Source organism: Manis pentadactyla, chromosome 7 (assembly GCF_030020395.1).
Source record: "Manis pentadactyla isolate mManPen7 chromosome 7, mManPen7.hap1, whole genome shotgun sequence".
NCBI lineage: Eukaryota > Metazoa > Chordata > Mammalia > Pholidota > Manidae > Manis > Manis pentadactyla.
The window spans coordinates 19,699,207-19,719,247 of record NC_080025.1 but is presented as its reverse complement, the minus strand read 5'-3'; the positions used below and the strand labels follow the sequence as shown (position 1 = coordinate 19,719,247).

The following is a 20,041-nucleotide window of genomic DNA, read 5'->3' as shown; positions in this document are numbered from 1 at the left end:
CCCAGGAACACTTGCAGCTCTCTAAGGACAGCCTGCCTTGGTCCCCATATTCTCTGGAGGTGACACAGCTTCCACGTTACCACCGGAGGGACGTGCCACCTGCAAGCTCTGTGGCGGAACTGGACGGAGTGCCCTCCGAGGGTGCCGAACCATGAGGCCACAAGGTGGATGGAGGAGCTGGGCAGGCCCCAGTCATGGACGACAAGCAGAGGCCGAGCGAGTTCTCTGTTAAATGTAAGTGTAGCCCGGGGCCAGCCTGAATGCTAAAGCCCACAGAGTCCAAGAAAGTCCATCTGGTTAAGGGTATTTTCTCTCAGATGTTATCACTTCTCTGTCAATGTTTTCAACAAATATTTACTAAGGACCCACTCTAGCCCAGATGCTGGATAAATACCATCATCTTTTCTTTCTCTGGCCCAGATGTGGGGCAGGTGACATTCAGCCACAAAGGACATCATTGTCTACCAGCTTGAAAGGTAATTCTTACTTTATGGTATGAACTTTGACAATCCCAGGGCAGGGTGGGGCGAAGAATGCACTTGGAAAAAAAGATGGAAGCCCTTACTAATTCCGTGGTGGCAAGCTATTAGGAAGGGGAGATGTGCCACCTGGGAAGTGCAGAAGAGCTGTAAACTTTTCAGGGAGTCGGCAAATGGTCACTGGATAGGAAATGGACAAGAAAAGAACAAATGACCTTCTTGTACCGGTGTTACACAGGAGGCATTCCAGAAATGTGGTGAACAGTGACTGACCACATTTCCCCCTAAGCCAAACAGGTGTTTCTCCTCGTGAAATCTTCTGACTGTAAATGTTGCCGGCAGTGCAACTGGGACAAACGACCTGATTTCCCCTGGCCTCGATGTCCTCAGATTAAAGAGAGAGACGATCACATACAGGTTCATTATAGAAAGCAAATTGAGAATCTGGGTTTGCAGGTAGTACGTGCACGGTATCCTCATGTTAGTTAGCTAATAACAGCAACAACTGATGCTTACAGAGGAAAGGAGGCGAGGTCACGATCTGGGGGCGTAAATTATTGTTGTCTACACGATAAGAAATCTATCCTTATTCCAAAACTCCCCTTGGCTCACCAGATGCGATTGTCTGGGGCCATACCTGCTGGGGGAGGCACAGGGCGTGTGCTCTGGAATGCGCGCCCTCAGCCACTTCTCATGTTTAATTGTTTCTTCCTCATTCTTCAGTGCTTCAGACTTATTTACTGTTCAGCTTTTTTTTTTTTTTTTACTAGCAGTGAGTTGATGGCCACTAGCAGATAAAGCCGGGTTAACTACATGGCATTTACTTTTTAATTTCTAAAATAACAAGGGTGCTCTTCTTGTAGGAACAGAGGGCGTCCTCTGCAAGGCGGCTCACTGCCCTCGGCTTCTCTAAGGGAGTCTGATCTGCTCAGAAGGTCCCCTTACCCTCAGCCAAGAACCTTTGGAGGCTGGTCCCACTTCTGACCAACTGGCCCCAAGCAGGCAACAAGACCCCCAGTTAGACAGCAGTGGCTCCCAGGGTGGACGCTTCTCAGCCCCCTGGCTGGCCATGCTTTCTTTCCCCTTTTCTCTCCATCTCTCTGTCCCATAAAAATCAGGAACATTTAATGACAAAGTTTAAGAACAACCATGACAAAAAGCCTGTCTCCTAACTGCGGAGGAGGTTAATTGTTGCCTGGTTGACTCTGCAGTAAGATAAACAGCGAGCACTTGCGGAGTCCGAGCATATACAGCCCCCTCCGGCCCTCTCATTCCTGACGGCTGTGCTCACTCTTGGGTCATGAGTGACAGAAGAGCGCACTGGAGAGCACAGGGCACCCTGACCAGCTGCGAAGCCCTGAGACCCAGCAGAACACTGGAAGGGTTCGGGCTGAGTGCTTCGCTTTGGGGAGCAAGTCAATCTGTCTCATGGGGTCTCAGGTCTGTGATGAGCAGGCTACCTTCAAACTCTCAAGCGCTGCTTGTCAGTGTGAGTCTTTTCCCAGTTCTTCTCGGGGGAGGCAGCAAAGAAGGCTGGCTGGCTCCAGCGTGACTTCTGAGCCTGGGCGGGCGACTGGCACAGGAACCATGCGTGTGTGGCTGCTACGCCCGGGATGGGAGCGCCGGAGCCCAGGATGTCACAGAGCACAGAGGGCACGGCGTGCCCAAGCCATCCCAGTGCCAGCAGGATCCCTCACAGCTCCAGAGCGGGCAGCTGGGCATAAGCACCAGGAAGACGGTCACATGAGGTTTTTTAAACAAAACGGAAGAGGAGAACCTTCATGCTCACATCCAGAGGCTGGTTCTATGACTACTAAATAGCATATTATCACAGCCACTGAAAATGGTGATACAAGAGGTCTGTATTTACAGATATGGAAAGATATTAACAGAACACTCGGAAAAAGTAAACAGGGTACAGAACAGTATGTGTGGTATAATCCCACTAGGAGCCACACACACATGCATGCACGCACGCTCTGCCCGCAGGACTGGCTAGTGCTTTGGGAGGCGGCCCTGGGTTTGAGCACCTTATCAGCTATGTGATCTGGGATAAATTAGTAACTTTTTCAAGGCCAAATTTCCTCATCTGGAAGCTATTAAAGAGGAAGGAAGGGGAGGGAAGGGGGAATATCTCTTCTTTAGGGTTGTCCTGAAAATTAAATGAGATATGAAAGGATTCAGAAAACTTTTGATGTCTCTAGATAGTAGAGTTCACACATTCTCCTTCGCTCGTTATACTTTCTAAATTTCTACCATGTCTGTCTATTATTCCCACTTTTTTTAAGGTGTAAGAACACACATAAGGGCCATTTGGGAGATGAATGAAAGAGGATGTTTACTCTTCCAATGTTATAAAAACAAACATATGAGGCCCGAATATGAAGACTGAACATTTTCCTCATTTCATATTTGCTACATTTCATGTCAATAAAAATATACAGAAGAAAAATATCTAAATCTCAAGAAATGAGCCACTGAAAATATAACTACTGTGTATTATGTGTCTCAAAATAATTCCGAAGGGTGGGTAGGTATTACTGCTTGCTCTGACCTTAGAAGATCAAGGGCAGGAAGGCCTGAGTAACTAACGCCAGCTCCACAGCTACCGCGACCCATGTGTCAGAGCCCAGAGCTGCCTAACTCTCGGAAATACCACAAAACACCACTGCAGCGTGGCGTTCTCCACAGCGCGGTGCGATGCCCAGGACTGGCGTCAGGAGGTTCCGTCCTGGGAGGGCCTCAGCCCCATTTCAAACCTGAGCTCCGCCCAACGGCCGAAAGGTGGAAACCAAATACCCATCAACAGGTGAATGGCCAACCAAAACTTGGCATATCCATACAATGGAATATTGTTTAGCCAGAATAAAGGGTGAAATCCTAACATGCATTACATAGATGAACCTTGAAAACATTATACTAAGAGAAGGAAGTCAGATATTAAAGGACATATATCATCAATGAAAGGACACACAAAAAATGTAATATACAAAAACAGTTGAACTGTATGCTTTAAAAAGGGGAATTGTATGGCATGTGAGTTCTAGCTTCATAAAACTGTTTAAAAAAACAAGTAAGAAGTGCTTGGGCTCTGCGGTCAGACAGACTTGACACTGAACTCCAGGCAGGCAGCTTATCAATTGTGACTCATTTAAGAATCTCTGAGCCTGGGTCCTCGTTTGTAAAATGGGGATAATAATTGTACATACGTAATGGTTTGTTGTGATGAGTAGATGAGACAATGAATACAAGCTTTGTAGAATGCCTTGAATGAGTAAGAGCTGCTGTTATGATTATCCTCCTCATCATTATTTCTAAACTTCTCATACCTGAAGATGCCCAAAGGTCAGTGCCCCACCCACTGACTCCAGCTCTCAGAGCTACACGAGGCCCAAGGAGACAGAGGCTGACAGACAGCAGATGTAGTCGTCAGGAGCTGTCACAGGGGCCCTACGCCCCTTGGCTCAGCCTCTCGGCCCTTCAGAAGCCCACGGCCATCAGAGAGGGTCAGAAATCACAGGGACCCAGTCCCACTGTGGACACAGTCGGAGCCCCTCGTCCCACCCCACTAAGCACCCCTGCATGAAGAGAGCTGCCACCAAAGATTAAAGCTTGTTAAAGCATCCTTCAGACAGTATTGTGAGCACAATGGCCCTGAATCTGGCAAAACGGGGGCCACTCTTCCCCCTCGCTGCCCACCTCTTCTCAGCGCCACAGCGACCTGGGCCATGGCACCCTTTTCCCACAGCAGCTCCTCTTCCCATCGTGTTCTGTGTGCTGAGTCCCTTCCAAGCTGTTCCACTCCCACACAGCGCCGAGGTGCAGCCCGGCCCGCAGCGGCTGGGAACGGTCTGCTAAGCTGACCAGAAAGCGCACAGCACAGCAGTGTGGCCCTGGGGTCAAGTATGGAAGCACGAGGCCGTGTGTGTAACCAGTGGCCGCGGGCCAGCCACTGGGTGACGCGATAGTCGTTTGCCAAAATCTCAGGTGGAACAGGGACGGTTTGGAGAGCTGTCTCTGTCTCTGGGCCATCAGGAGACTGATGAGAAGGGATGAGAGTGGGGGCTGAGTTCAGAAACCTGGGGACGGGCGGTCTGGATGAGAAGAGACCCCTTGGGAGTGAGGCTGGGGGCCCAGGAAAGGCCTTCGGGGTGGCTGCGGGGTTAGGTGGGGAACACCCACCCGGGGCCCTGCGCTGCCCCAGCTCACATGCTCCATCCCTACCGCAAATGCAGAGCGAGAAGCCTTCCTGACGGTGACGGCAACTCAGCTCGAGGTTTTTGTGGAAAAGTTCTTTTTCCCACACACGAGTATCTTTAGATGAGAATCAGGCCCAAAGGGGCAAATGGCACTGGAAATAAACAGTGGTAGGACTGGTCCTGGAAAAGTTTCTTGTGAATACGTGGGCAGAAAAACAAGCTAATGGGACCCAAACCAAGCTAACATGCCCTTTTTGGGATGGAGCCGCAGAGCATGATCTGAACGATCACCCCGGCACTTCTAGGGATGTGTTTTTTTATCATTTGTCTAAGTTTTTGTTTGAAAAAATACCTACCATAAAGCCTTATCTCCTGTGAAGTTCTAACAATGCACTTGCCCGCCTGAGAGCTCTCCCATGGCTCCCAGTCCCTTCTGAATCAAAGACAAGGCCTAACGGCCACAGGATTCCCACTTACTTCTTCACTTCTTCCCACACCTACTGTACCTCTAGCTGGATGTGGTTTGTTACGATTTCTTGAATGAAGTTACTCCTGCCCCCAGACTTGAAAACCTGTTCTTCCGGGTGCTTGGAATGTAACTCATCTAAGTCAGCGGGAGCCACAGAGCTTAGAATGGTTTTCCCGAGGCTGTGTGTGCTTCAAGGGCTGACTTCAAGGCTTCCCAACCTTCAGAGTCATTAAAATCAAGCTTGAAAATCTGGTCTCAGTGGAATGTCTTCACTTTCAAGAACTTCTCACACCTACCACTCTACTCAAGTGTAACACTATGCAAAGCCCAGTCTTATTACCCAAGAAGCTGGGAGACGACAGAGGAGATGGGGTTCAATACAAACTGACAGGCTTTCTCTAAAGGCATAAACAGGGTTCTAGAGCAGCAGCCACCTCCGTGGGGCAGTGAGTGCACGCTGGATACTCAGAAAAGCTTTCTAGAGGAGGAGACCTTCCAGACGACTTCTGGAGGACAAGCAGCTACTTTGCAGAATGACTGAATTTGTGACTGGAGAATGGGCACTGTAAGCACGAGGCTCAGAGGCACTCAGGGGACACGGTGTGCCAGCTGGGACCCCCAGGAGCGGAGAGCTTTAGGGAGAGCAGTGGCTGGCGATGAGCGCGCGGGCGTGCTGGGAGGCAGGCCCCCCCAGAGGGCAGAGGAGCTGTCCCCAGGTCGCTCCAGGGACCTGCATCCGCTAAAAACACTTGCTCATCAAAAGGAGTCTGTCACTGCTGCTGATCTTGGATTTAAATGCATCAAGTATTTTTAAATAAGTTCATACATTTCACACAGGTGGTGAGGAACTCTTTCACATATTCTTCTGTGTGGTATGCAGGGGAGAATTCTAGAAAGACAAGTAGCCAGAGGCTGGGAAGCCTCAGAGCAGCCAGGCAGGGCTGCGAGGCCAGCGGAGGGGCCGCCGCCAGTGGCTGTGGTGGGAGCTCTATCTGGGCTGGTCCTGAGACCAGCACCCGGCCAGGCTTCAGGGTCTGCGCCCCAGCACACACCTTTCCCCACGCCAGCATTTGCCTACCTACAGTCTCCCTTCCATTCTCCTGAACTAAAAATCTCAGCACAGAGGAACAATACAACTCCTGCTAGAAACTGGAAAAAAAATGCTCTTGGGACTCCAGTTCATGGCTTTAAGGCATTCAATGCTTCCCAAGGATAAAGTCTTACACTTTTATCTGATGGTTTGTCTTATGGCTCCAGAATTTTAGATGACTTCAGAGAGGAAGCCAGTGAACTCTGGAAGGGAGTCACTGACATCTGTTTGCCATATCAGGTGGCACTTAAAATATATAAGTAGGGAGATGTGAGGAAGAAAAATAGAGAGATTTCTAAAGTTTCCACAGGATTACTGTACATTCTTCTTATGGGGGGAGGGGGGTCAATTAGAAAAATGATTATATGATTTCAAACACTTAAAAAAATGAATCACATAGTTCCCTGTCTGCACTTTTTCTGGTGTTAATATCAGAGTAGGTTTTGGGAGAAACCAATGAATGTTAGACTTTTAAAAGTTTAATTTACTCTAAAAGTGGATGACTGTGTTAACTGCTAAATCTAGCTTCTAATGCAAAATTACTACATTCGAATTTTCGCTCAGCCTTGAGGTGTAATGTTTGGCAGAAGTCAAATTAAATTGGTATTTTAGGAAAAGAACGAAAATGAAGCAAGTCTGAGAAACGCTTATACAGTTAAAATCGCTTTTGAAATACCTTTAAATGACAAGGTTTATCAAACACATCCAGATGAAATTTCTTCATAAATATAGCCACTGATAAATTACAAGAGAAATGACAGGAAAAATGATACATTTAGGTGAAATGATGGTCTAAACTTTTTGGAAAGTTTCCCCCTACAAGATCCCCACTTTTATACTTTTTACGGTACTAATAAATGGTCTTTAAAGGGCATGGGAGAAGGAAGTTTGAATTAGGATTTTAAAGCCACCGACATTTGGTCAAATGTCTATTTTGAAAAATACACAGGATCAGGCCATGGCTGAGCAGGCCTGAGTAATGATAATCAGTGGCTGGATCATGAGCAACAGAGAATCAAAAGGAGAGGAGAAACTGAGGAATGTTCTGGAAATCACTTTCACATCTTTAACTCTATTTAACTTCTTTAACCAGACAATGAAGAAATTATCCATGGAAATAAGTTTCACCAGTCAAGAAAGCATGGCTCTTCTGACAGACAAATCAGAAAGGGAAGTAAGAAAAAGGCAAATGGAAAAAATATCACCGAGGTTAAATGGCCAATGAGTATATAATAAAGTAATTTTATTAATAAGTCACTAAAACACCATGTCATTTTTATAAATCTGCTTATATATGATAATATCCCCAGCTGAGGTAGAAAGACAGGGAAATAAGCATTCTCATGCCAAATGCCTACTAATTTTCCATTTTTGTGCCAGACACCATGTTTGTTGATGGAATCTATCTACTCTTCGTAAACACAGGATGGAAAAAGTCAAGTCCAGCCTCAGACGCAAGTGTCTAGTCTTTTGGGGGAAAAGTCAGTGAAGCCAAACAGATCCTAACAGAACGACAGAGCCACACTGTCTCTGATTCTAGAAAGCCTCCAGATTTTCAGTAGTATGTGAGAGAGTGCAAACAACAACTGAAGGGCTTATACTAACAGACAAGTCAGACCAACCCACCCCTAGCAGTGAGGGTCTTCCCGTCTATACACTCCATTTAAGGACCAAGGTCGGTGTCAAAATAAGCGCAGGAAGACACGATCCAGCAGCAATCCCACCCGTGGCAGCACAGAGTCACCAAGCCGACGTTTCACACGAACCTCAAAATTTAACTTTCTGCTCCCTGGGCTTATTTTTTTAAAGCATCTAGTCGCTCTCGTTGCTCAGTCTGTTCTACATTTATCTTCTGCACAAAATTCAAAACCACTCTCTTTATGAGATACATTTCTTTTTGATGAAACTTCTGGCTGTTAGGAACCCCATATTTCCACTTTAAGTTGAATTTCATTGAGGGAAACTATGGGACATGTGGAACTATTTTTCATTACGCTTCTGCTCACATACTCAAAACTAAGAAGAAAATAATCAATCCTTGTCAACTACTAACAGTCCCAGTGTTCTGAGACTGTTATCGCTCCTAATTAAGGAATATGAATAATTTTTTAGAGCCCACACCTATTTTCTTTTGAAAAATCTTATCTTCAGCAAGGTTATAGAAGTGGTCTTTTCTGAGGATAAAAAAGTCATTCTGACCAGAGAAACAGCGGAAGAGACTCATTACACTCTAACGATGGCAAGTGCTACTGAGTGCTCGGGGAAGAAGGGCGCCACCAGGCAGGGAGACCCCGCCATGCCCAAGAGAGATGCACCTGCTACCCACTGGGGCAGCCCTGGAATTCCCTTCTATCAAAAAGATGCCACCCTTTCCCTGCCCCCAAGCCACCAGGAGGAGTCATGGCTGCCACACACTGAAACATCCTGGAAATATAAAAACACAAGCTCACAAGGATACCAGGGAGAGCGAGCGCAAGAAGAGCAACACACAAAACCGTGACCACCAGGCCTGACCCCTGAGGCTCCAAACTGACAGTGAAAGGGGAAGAATTAAGCATTTTTATTGCTTTTTTCTGGATGAACTAACTGTATTTCAGTGTACACAAATGGAATTAGGAAAGCCACCCTTTCCCAGCCCCAATCAAGTAATGGGGCAAAGATGAGTGGATGAAACGGCGAAGACAAAGTGGAGAGGGGCCTTTCCGACAGAGACAGGACGCGGTGACCACCTGAGCCCGTGGGCCCACCCCAGCCCTGCCAAGCGCAGTGTGACTCCCAGGCCTCTTACCTCCTGAGCTGGGGCCACACGAAACACACAGCACCCCTAGGATGCATCCCCCACCACAAAGGAGCCCCTGGATTTAACCAACCTGTTTAAATCCCATCAAGCCTTCCAATCTGCGGCAATTAGAGGGGACACAGGAATAAGGAAACGGACACCCAGAGGGAGCAAATGGGGAAACCCAGAGTGGCTTCTCCCAGGGAAGGCTGCCACTGTCCCCGACAAACCGATGGCATGAGACACAGAGAGTGCGGGAAGGAGACGGTTCCACGTTAGAGGACGCTTAAGAGACACACCTAATGCAATGTGTCAACCTGGTACAAACGACTCAACTGTAAACAGACTAGGGAGGAGAGAAGGGAGTAAAAGAGCACACTGTGGCGAACCCTGGTAACTGTTACATATGAAGGGTGGGCTTCTGGATCGCTTACACCGTTCTCTCTGTATTTCAGTGCATTTGAAAACAGAGAGGGACACACTCCCCCACCCAAGCAGAAATAACAAACCTTTAAGATACCAATCTCTTCTGTGTTATGGCCAAAAACTATGTTTCTTCTGTAAGTCACCAAGGAGACAGACTCCATGAGATAGGGCCGTGAGCTGCAGGTGACTGGAGTTACCCAGGGGTCCTCACAAGGAGGGGGCTTTGTGATAACGGTTTTCCTTTGCAACCCAATTCAGGCTTCTGGGTGAGGCAAAACCATCAGAGAATCTTTCTCTGCTCCCCAGAAAAATAAAGAAGCAGGAAAAGAACAGCATTCCACTTACTTTCTTTACCTGTCAAATGGAGACGATACTGCCTGGCACAGTTTTTACGTGGGATTAGTGATCATTACTTATGTGCCTATATTTGGTACATGGTAGTGGCTCAATTAAATGACAGCTTAAAAAAAATCAACACTCCTAAACCAAATTCAGACAACCTGAAGATTTTAAAATCTACCTGATCATGTGGGATGGAAAATAAGATGAAACTGCAGCTGGCCAACACTTTATTTCAATCTTGGGAGACCACAACTGGAAGACCGAGTTAACCTGTGCATGGAATCCACCCTGTGGAATCTCTGAAATAACATGTGTCATTTTACCTCCCTGCAATCCATAATCCTTCATCGGTTAGCTTATTCCATGGATGCTTATCTGAGACGACTAGAGCGGCGCATCGGGCAGACATGTTCTGGGATGGAGTAGAACATCTGAGCCGGTTTCCTCCTGTTCACAGAACAGAATGGTCTCCTCCGCCCACCTGGCACCTGCGGACCGCCCACACTTGGCACACTGTCCCTGCCTGGGGATGTCACCCTCTGTGTCCTTCCACACACCTTTTTGGCCTCGTCGGATCACAGGCCTCCCTGGGGCCCTTCCTTCCTACCCTCTTGGGGTGTGACCTTCATACCAGCTGCACCTTCCGTCTCTGCTTACTGGATCTTTCCCATCGTCAGCTCCGAGGTCCACAGACCCCCAGGGGCCCCGCTGCTGCGCAGTCCCCAGCTTCATTGCTCGCACAGGGCATTGTCTGCCCCTCCACTCAGCACCTGCGCTGCCACAGACGTGCCAACGCCCCGAGAGCAGTGCTGCTCCTCAGCCAGTCTTTACCTTCTCTCCGCCTCAGATGCTCGCTAAACCCAGGGGAGAAGCTGGAGCAGGACCCACCCTCACTTCCTGTACAGAGCTGGTCACGTCTGAGCAGCCTGCTCTCCTTGACCTCCAGAGAGAGATTTAATTAAGAGACAGACACTCCCACCCTCTACCACTAATTAAGAGTTTTTTTTGCTCAAATGCTGCCTCTGGTTCCAGCTCCCTCGTTTCTCAGGACAGTGAAGATCCCTGTAGCCACACACACGGTGGGGTGATAGGGAGGATGACAGAGGTTGGGAATCTGCACCAACTAGTTACACTGCGCCTCAAGCCTGAGATTCTTCACTTCGTTTACTCTCCAGGCAATTGCCACTTCCTCCAGTCTTTCCCCGCGGAAAAGAGCCTTGATGACATGGCACCCATGGCTAAAGGCCACCTCTTTATTAACCGATGCCCCAAAATGAGGCCTAGAGCTGAGGATGAAGGCAGCGAGCACAGCAGTGTGGAAGGTATGACCCCACTGCTGCAAACAGCACCCATGCCTACGTGCACGGCTGAGCATCACAAATGCTAAACCGTCTATCTGGTGGGGGGGGCAGGGGCACAGACAACTTGCTGCATCCAGTTTAAAAAATATGCATATATGTTCAACAGTTACATTAAGAAACCAATGAGCGTGAGTTAAACTGGACATACACACTTCAAATATGTCAGAATGCCTTAAACCTTCAAATTTAAAAAGATACTTTATGTGTAAAATTGTGTTAAGAAAGTACAAAGGGGCATACGTCTTCAGGTTTATGACCTTAAGAACATTAATCGTTTCCCCCTTCTCTAAGTTTTTTGAAAGTATTACATTTGGGCAGGTGGTGAGGGGATTAAATATTTTTGGAAGGTACTCAGTCCAGGTCCATCCCCCTAAGGAGGTTCTCTGAGAATGAACCCGGGGGGCACCTTATCCAGCTCCTTAATCCACCATGTACACACTCATTCGTGGGCTGGTCTCTAGACTGAGCAGCAGAAGCCCTCGTCGAGGCTGAGGCCAGCACACGAGCCTGGAGGCCTGTTTGCCTCCCATCCACTCTGAGTGGCTTCAGCTGCTGTCGCCAAACATGATCTCCTGCCCAAGTCCACAGCAGCCTTCTGGGAGCTTCAGACCTACCCCTGCCCGCTGTGTTCAACCAGGAGCACAATGTCAACCTGAAATGCTGACAACCAGAGGTCTTCACACTGTGGTCTCAACACTTCCTTTCCTCCACTAAAAACTACTGAGGACCCCAAAAAACTTTTGTCTTTGAGGGTTTTGTCAATGGACATTTATTGTATTAAGAATTAAAACATGAAAGAATGCCTTAAATATTAAAACATTAAAAAAAACCAAACCCTATAGGAGCCGTGGACAAACAATGGGGAAATGACAGCCTCTTCAACAGCTGGTGCTGGCAAAATTGGACAGTTACATGCGAGAGAATGAAACTGAATTATTGTCTAACCCCATACACAAAAGTAAACTCAAAATGGATCAAAGATCTGAATGGAAGTCATGAAACCATAAAACTCTTAGAAGAAAACATAGGCAAAAGTCTCTTGCATATAAACGTGATCAACTTTTTCCTGAACGCATCTCCTCAGGCAAGGGAAACAAAAGATGAACAGATGGGACTACATCATGCTAAAAATCTTCTGAACAGCAAAGGACACCATCAACAGAACAAAAAGCATCCTACACTATGGGAGAATATATTTGTAAATGACATATCCGACAAGGGGTTAACATCCAAAATATATAAAGAACTCACATGCCTCAACACCCAAAAAGCAAATAACCCAATAAAAACAATGGGCACAGGATATGAACAGACACTTCTCCAAAGAAGAAATTCAGATGGCCAACAGGCACATGAAAAGATGCTCCACATCACTAATTATCAGGGAAATGCAAATAAAAACCACAATGAGATGTCACCTCACACCAGTTAGGATGGCCAACATAGAAAAGACTAAGAACAACAAATGCTGCTGAGGATGCGGAGAAAGTGGAACCCTCCTACACTGCTGGTGGGAATGTAAGCTAGTTCAACTGTTGTGGAAAGGAATATGGAGGTTCCTCAAAAAACTGAAAATAGAAACACCATTTGACCTGGGAATTCCACTCCTAGGAATTTGCCCAAAGAATACAACTTCTCAGATTCAAAAAGACATATGCACCCCTATGTTTATCACAGCACTATTTGCAATACTCAAGATATGGAAGCAACCTAGTGTCCATCAGTAGATGAATGGATAAAGAAGATGAGGTACATATACACAATGGAATACTATTCAACCATAAGAAAGAAACAAATCCTACCATTTGCAACAACATGGATGGAGCTAGAGGGTATTATGTTCAGTGAAATAAGCCAGGCAGAGAAGACAAATACCAAATGATTTCCCTCATTTGTAACAACGAAGCAAAACTGAAGAAACAAGATAGCAGCAGACTCACAGACTCCAAGAAGGGACTAGTGGTTACCAAAGGGGACGGGTAGGGGAGGGGTGGGGGAGGGCGGGTGGGGAGAGAGGGAGAATGGGATTGAGGGGTATCATGATTGGTGCACATGGTGTGTGTGGGGTCACGGGGAAGACAGTGTAGCTCAGAGAAGACATAATAGGGACTCTGTGGCATCTTACTACACTGATGGACAGTGACTGTAATGGGGCATGGGGGGAGCTCGATAATAAAGGTGAATGTAATAACCACATTGTTTTTCTTGTGAAACCTTCATGAGAGCGTTTATCAACAATACCTTAATTTAAAAAAAGGGAAAAATAAAACCCAAAACCAAATCCATTACATATGAAAACCAATAGGGTATGTTTAGAAGGAAAAGCTTCAGTTCTACCTTTTTGCAAACCTCTTTCACATCTGGTTTAACACAAGACAACTGGATTCTCGTATGTGCCTCCAATTCAATGTATTGTAATGGTTGTAGTGTACGGGGGGGAAAGAACAATCCTTACAGTGGTAAGTAGCTTGTGAAGGAAGGAGTATCTGAATATTTTACTGATAACTGTGGGTATTCTTTTTTTTTAATGTTATACTAAAAGATCTGATGCACTGTGGACTCTAAAACTGTAATCAGTGAGCTTTTTGTACTTTTATGTAAAATCCTACTTTAAATTTTGGATGGACCTTTTATGCGTGCACCATTTCATAACATGATGCACTGGCCGTTTAGAAAACACTGCTTTGCTGGACTGCGATGTTCCAAACATTGACTCATTTCATTATTCAATGTAACAAAATTCATTAATGTAACTACTGATGTCATCAGAAAAGTCCTTAAGTGTTGGGAAGCTGTCAAAACTCATGGTGGACTTAAGTTTTCAAAAATTCTGACTTCTGCTGAGGGCTCAAGTTTTGTTATTGCAACGAATACTGTCTGTTCTCTTGAAATGCAGGCTCATTCCACTTGTTTTCGAGAAACAGTCCATCAGATATCCACGTCTGAATAACTGCAGTTCACCCGTCGGCCCTTCTCCCAAGTCCAGGCGGCACATTCGCTGTGAGTGGCTAGTTCAGCCTGCACCTTGCACCCCATGGAACAGTTTTACATATACTCCCCACTTTGTCAAAAACGGATTCATAAAATGGCTTGTATTCAAGAGTTGAGATTGAGTACAGTAATTACTAATTTTTACTTCTTCACCAGGAATATTCTTAGGTGCAACTGGTTGGGGTTTTTTTGCAAACACAGGTGGCTGGCGGGCTGGACATGAACTAAGGCGCACACGGTGGAGAAAAATGCATCTGCTTGAAAAATACACTCACTGGCAAGGTCTTGCGGACAGGGTGGGCAGGCAGATAGTTTGAGAACTGCTGTACAGGAGAAGGCACCTCTTTGGGGTTTCCAAGAATGTGAAAAGGAAGGACAAACAGGCAGACTGAATAAAACCTCAACCAAGTGAGAAACCCCTTACTTTTCACGAGCAGGTGAAGACAATACATGGCCTTGAAAGAATCACGTCTGGAAGAGCCTTTCTTCTGGACATTCTCAGGAAATTAACTCCTTTCTCCTTTCCTTTCTCTGCAGAGGTGCTGAATAATTTGAGTTTTCAGGACACTGAAGTGGGGGCAGCTATTTGCACTACAAAAGAATTCTGTGATTTCCAAGGAGATTTGACTTCCTGAGTTCTTAAGGCATTTGTTTATAGCCGATCAATGATTAGATAAACAAGAAACAGAAATTCAAAGCAAAATGTTAATAGTCAGTGCTAATCAAAGACAGGCTATTCATTAAACCATAATGTAAATAAATTGGATCAGAGCAGCTGATCTGCAGTAACTGCCACCCACAGAAAACAAGATGTATCTATACAGAAATCATCTTTACCAAATTCACTGCCTTAGACTATTCTAATATAATTGCTAATTATTAAAAACTATTAAAATGATCACATGAAGCAAAAACCAAGAATGTGTGCAGGTTTGAAGAGAGGACAGGCAGAGGTGGGCTGTGGACACTGCTGTGGTTCAGCAGATGTTTGATCCTTCTTTTTAAAAGGAAAACAGCATTTCTGTTTTGTCAGAGTGGGATGTATGTGGAAACAAACATTAGTTTAGTCTCCGGTTTCTAAGAGTATTTGGCTTTCTTACTAACTGAAGTTTCGGTTCGTGTTTTTGTTTCTCAGAATGCCCAGTGGCCTAGGCATTTGATGCCTTTCCACATATATCCTAGGCACCAAATACGTGTCCTGACTCTTGACGAGGGGCCTTTCTCTGTGATGTGACATTCAGGGCCACAGATGCCTGGTGGCACTGGAGGCTGAGGATGTCGGGAATCCTCGGTGGGTCATGCTCACTGTGAGGTCTCAGCGCACAGAATGGAAATCATTGGACTGGGTCTGTGAATGTCCTTCTGGTTGCTTCCAACTGGCCCACCAGTTGAGATGCCTCAGAGGGGATGGACGCAAGAGTCCAGCACAATCCTGTGAGCTCAGCCAGGCTCTGATGTCCTTGGCGGCCTGCTGCCTCCTGGCCGCTGTCCCGCACTGCTCCCCAGCGCCTCTGACTGCCCAAGGACTCCCCGTTAAAGTCTTTCTCCAGAACTCCCCTTCCACACCTGGTGGCCCCTCCCATCAAGGGCTGGGGAGACAAGGGGTAAAATGATGAATCGTGTCCTCCCCACCACCAATCCTCTCCCCAAAACCTTGGTGGGGGGTGGGTGGAGAAGGGGGAGGCTTGCTTCCTAAAGGCACCACCTCCCCAGGGTGCTTGCCAGTGGCATTCCAAGTCACAGTAACAAAATTCGGGCCATTGCTTTCTTCACCACTGCTTAATTTCCTCCTCTGCAAACAAGAGATGGGAGGGTTTTCTGCTCCTGCAGGGGCGTCCCTAGTGCCACTTCCTAAAGCGTGAGACTGCCATCTCCATTCCCGCCCCACCAGTTAATTGAGAAAATATCCCTCAGCCTGGCATGGAAAGCCTTCACCACCACCCACACACTTTTCACATCAAGAGCCTTTAAAAATAATGCTCTGGGTACACAGTCCTGGATGGAGCATGAGGAAGTCAGGATGATCTTAGGTTGTCACCAAACTAAACCAACAGCCTGTCATACTCGGTACACTGCATACATAGAGAGAGAGAAATGTACAGAAATGCATGTAGAAAGATACACAACAGAATGTTAACAGTGGTCACCTCTGGATGGTAGGAAAAATCCTTTATTTTAACTCTTTAAATTTCATTTACAGTCTCCTTACTTTTATAACAATAAAATGGATCAGGCATGGCTATTTTACACAATGAAATGAAAATACAATTTCAAAAACTTTAGTGTAAAGAGAGGATTCAAGAGAAAAGGATGCCGGGCCTATTTGTCAAATGCAGATGGGCCCAGATTGTGATCATGTGATGAACATACTCCTTCGCCAGGGTTGCTCCTTAAAATGGACCAAAACCCTTTATCCCTCAAAGAACAGACCCAACATCCAGTCAGACAACCCCCTCACGTTCCTGTGTTTGCTTGGCTTTCAAAAGGTCTCAACCCCATCCTTATGTAAGCAGCAGCACGGTTGTATGATCTGTCCAATCTCTTTGAAAATTAAAAGCAGAAAACACCCCGCAGCCTGCTCACCAGCGTCTGGGGACTCTCTCTGCACTGAGGGACCACGCACAGAGCACACCGTCCCTGGAACCATACCCTGGCGAGTGCCAAGGCCGGCTTCACACTATCACCATTTTAAGAAGAGTGTGCAGGCGAGGCCTTAGGGTCCCTAATGCTGTAAAACAGGGCTGTGTTCCTGCGCCTTCCCACCCCTGCTCACTTCCGTTTCCGCTTGAATGACCTGAAACACCTGACTGAACTGACTGCAGTCCGTAAGTACAAAGCAAGGAGATCAAATATCCTCCTCGCCTTTGCTGATGATGCCATTATTTACTGAACTGAAATACCTGAACTGCTGAATGCTGTCACTCTTACTTTCTCAAATACCAACTCAGAATGAAGACTAGATAAAAACCTTCTAATAGTTCAACTTGGTTAAAGATTTAAGAATACAGTTTACGGTTTATGCGTCCTGGCCATCAAATGCTTTAAAGAGTTATACTGAAGTCTGATTTCACTAAGTAGGAACTTGTCCTGAAATTATGTTCTGATAATCTGAGTCAGGCCTCTGGGGTCTCTAACAGGATCATCTTCAAAGGCCTGAGTGAGTTTAAAGCACTTGCTAAGAATACCTTAAAAGAGCTATAGTCAAAAGCACTTGTGGGCTGTAAGGAGGTTAGTCATTAAGTTGGTTTTAGAGTCCACGAGCCTTAAACTGAGCTGTGTGACTTTGGGGAAATCACTCCAACTCTCAGAGTTTCCATCCTGGATGAAAAATAAGTATTTTATACACAGTACTAAAGGGTACAGAGTAGTTGCTCAACAAATATTTGTTTCCTTTCTTCCCACCCATTTAATGAAAGCCTACGGATCATTCGATCAACCTCCTGAATTCCAGCAGCTCAGGAGCTGGCTGGGCTCCCCTGAGATATCCAGCTAGTTAAGAGAGCCAGCCCAGCAGACACGTCTGCCACCACTCCTCGGTTCTAATTCCAGCAAGGTGTCTGTGCCACCTGAATGCAGCGTCCTACTGTGGCGAAGGTTCGTGAAGGCCTAGATGTTATTTCTGGCCCTCCCAGGCCATCTAATCTCACTGGGCATGAGAATGTTACTTTAAAGATAAAGGGGTACATTACATGATTTTGAAATTCAAAAGTTGGACAGAGGTACATTTTCATTATTTGAATACTGAAAGGTGTGGAAAGATATACATCCAAAATGTTGGTTGGCCCTGTGTGGTAGGCTATGACTTTAATTTTCTTCTTTATATTTTCCTGGACTGTCTGAATTTTTTTTTTCTGCTCTGAGAAGCATGTAGAATCTCTGTCCTAAGCAAAAACTTGAACTATTTGCATTATGAAATATAAAACACAACAATCCGAGGACGTTGCTTTCTGTAGTAAAAAGGTCTCTGCCCACAGCGCTTGCTTGCCCCCCTCTGCCGGGCTCCATCAGGTCTTCCTCAGGCCGGGTGCTCTTTCTAAGGCCCCACACTCGGGGCACGCAGGTGGGCGCCACAGCTCCTGGGGCTGGTGGCACTCAGCACATTTTCAGAGCAGAGACGGGCACTGGACAGACACTGTCAGTTTTCCAAACCACCCAAGCCAAGCTGTGCAGGCTGCCCTAGGGCAGGCCGGTCCCCTGGCAGCATTCTCTGGGCACAGGGAGCTGCAGACCAGGCCCCAGATGGGCCCCTCCCCATGGAGGGGAAGGTGAAGAGACTTCATGGTGGTGGAGGGTGGGCCCTGGAGGGCATGCTGGGCACTACGAAGGCCTTCTTGAACTTTCACAGCATCTCTCAGCCTCAAGACAGAAAGCCCACTTCCAGAGAGCTGCAGTCAGTCCTGGAAAACTGGGAAATTCCAGAGGTGTGGCAGGAAAATGAGGAAGTGGTCTAATCCCTCACTGAAGGGTTATGTGCTTACCGGATGGTTACGAGTTATCAATTTATTGGCACACGCTTTCATGCTGGGGCCGGGCTGGGTGGTGCCAGGCTGGGGACGAGGGGGGTGACAGGGAAGGGGGAACTTCACTTCCTCGCTCCGCCGGTCATTCTCAGATCCGACCGTGGATTGGAATCACTCACAGAGCTTTTAACAATACACAGCACAAGTCCTAGGCAGACCCACAGAATCAGAATCTCTGGGTCTGGACTCCAGGAATCTGAACTCCTGCCGAGTTCTAGAGCCCCACCGATAGGCTCCATAAAATCTGAACGGAAAGAGGTGGATCTCAGTCATCTGAGCGAGGCTCGGGTTAACCGTTGGCTGCCTCCACCTGTCGGGGCACCACTATAACCCACTTTGCTGTGAACAGGTCAAGAGCATTTATTCTATTAAATTCCATATGCTAGGACAAAACTTATCAACTCAGACACTTTAAATATGTGCATTTTACTGTACCCCAACCATACCTGAGTAGCAACTGTACATTTTAAAGGAGCATCTTAAAAATGCTGAGAAAAACGACAGGTCTCACAACTATGAGGGCACAAGGCACACGAACACATCCTTACACACTCAGATTAACAGTCACCAAGGAGCCACCACAGGGCCTTCTTCTAACTTTTTACACATCAGTTAATTTAATCTTCACCACCTTACGGGCGGGACAATGATCACTGTGATTTTATAGATGAGAAACCTGAGACAGAGAGGTGAGGTTACCAGACCAATGGTACAAAACTAGTAGGTGACAGGCCAGAATTTTAATCTGGGCTCTATGACTCAGTGTGTTACGGACTTGGGCTCTCACACCAAAGCACCAGGTCTGGCTGCTCCCCAGGCCTCAGCCCTGGCTGGCATGTGGCCTGGCCTCTGTGAGCACATCTCTGGTGTCTCTTTTCTTCTTATAAGGATTCCACCAGTCCTACTGGGTTAGGGCACACACTGATGGTCTCGTTTTAATTTAATCACCCCTTTAAAGACCTTATCTCCAATTGTATTTACATCTGGAGCTCCTGGGGGGTGGGACTTCAATGTAGGAATTTTGGGGGACACAATTCAACCCCAAAGCCCTGATGACTGTGCAGCCTCAAGAAAGTTACCAGAGCACTCTAGGCCTGTTTCTTCAACTGTGAAATGGGGCTATTTAGAAACTCGTGAGCACGCTCAGGTAGAATGCTTAGTTTGGCCAAGCGCCCGGCACGCGTGTCATCATTTCACAGACTAGGGAAGGGAAGCTCAGAGACGACCCCGTGTCTCGTTCTCATCTCTCGAGTAGAGTTCGTACACTGCAGAATGCTACTTTCCCGGACAACCGCATGGACGTAGGAGAATTTGATGTAACTTTTACATTTCCTACAGGTCTTATTTCCTGCTTTCTCACAGTATTTTCCTTACTTTATTACATA

General features: G+C 46.6%; 1 protein-coding gene across 7 annotated transcripts in view; it reads right to left on the bottom strand.

Moving 5' to 3' along the window:
* RBPMS (RNA binding protein, mRNA processing factor) overlaps positions 1-20,041 on the bottom strand; it is a 178,272-nt gene that overhangs the window by 49,744 nt on the left and 108,487 nt on the right. The window lies entirely within an intron of this gene.